Consider the following 1,114-nt stretch of genomic DNA (forward strand, 5'->3'; position numbering starts at 1 on the left):
GTCTGTGCTTCTCATAAAGTCCAGTGCATTAAGTGCTTAGGCCGAAATAACATACTGAGAACTGACACCAGATGGCGCTCATTTATCGAATTACGTAATGATTTTCATCTGTGCATCCGACTAAAGTGTATTTCTAACTAATTAAAAACGTCTGTGCTTCTCATAAAGTCCAGTGCATTAATATAATTTTATTATATGGGCAAAAATACATATGGTCACAATTTACAGGTAGAAGCAGATCGAAGTCCCTCCACACAATAATAATAATAAGGTGAAAATCTAATTGGAACAAGTTTGTTTTTCTTTTTACGTGTGTTTGTGTATACGTGAGTTTCAGATGAACGTTCGATTTCCCTGTGATTAAAAATACATGATGCTTATTTGTATACTTCTAAGTCCTAACTGTGAACATCGTTCTGTCGATATGCTCATCCAACGAGAAAATTTTAGTTTATAAAGCGGAGGGATATTTTGTTTATAAAGCGGAGGGATATACTCTATAAATTACATGACTATTTTGAGTTCATTATTCATATGATATATAACATAGGATGATTCTTAAAGAAAGACCATAATATGAACAGAAATATATGAATATGTTCACCTTTGATTTCTAGTTTTACGAGTAAAAATGAGTTCAGACAGCTCCACATGTTTCACTGTTAAGAAGTATTTTATTTGGCTGTTAATTCGAATATTTCCTTCAATCATCACAGAACATGGGTAAGTCCCAATGTGATTATCGCGCCCTCTAAGTTAACTTGAAAGATTATAGAACATGGACAAGACCCAATGATTATGAATACAAGTAGGTCAAGTTTAATAATAAAGCATCAACATGGTAAACATGAAAATATGAATTTTTATACTTTTTTAGTACCTTGTCCATTATGGTAAACATGGAAATATTCATTTTTCTACTCTATTTGTTTACCTTACCTAGTCACGGTCAACATAAAAAAAAAATAGAGTAGAAAAATAAATAGTTCCTTACCTAGTCACGGTCAACATAAAAATATTTATTTTTCTACTCTATTTTTTTGTTCCTTACCTAGTCACGGTCAACATAAAAATATTTATTTTTCTACTCTATTTTTTTTTACCTTACCTAGTC

This window comes from Limulus polyphemus, unplaced genomic scaffold (genome assembly GCF_000517525.1).
Source record: "Limulus polyphemus unplaced genomic scaffold, Limulus_polyphemus-2.1.2 Scaffold4859, whole genome shotgun sequence".
Taxonomy (NCBI): Eukaryota; Metazoa; Arthropoda; class Merostomata; order Xiphosura; family Limulidae; genus Limulus; species Limulus polyphemus.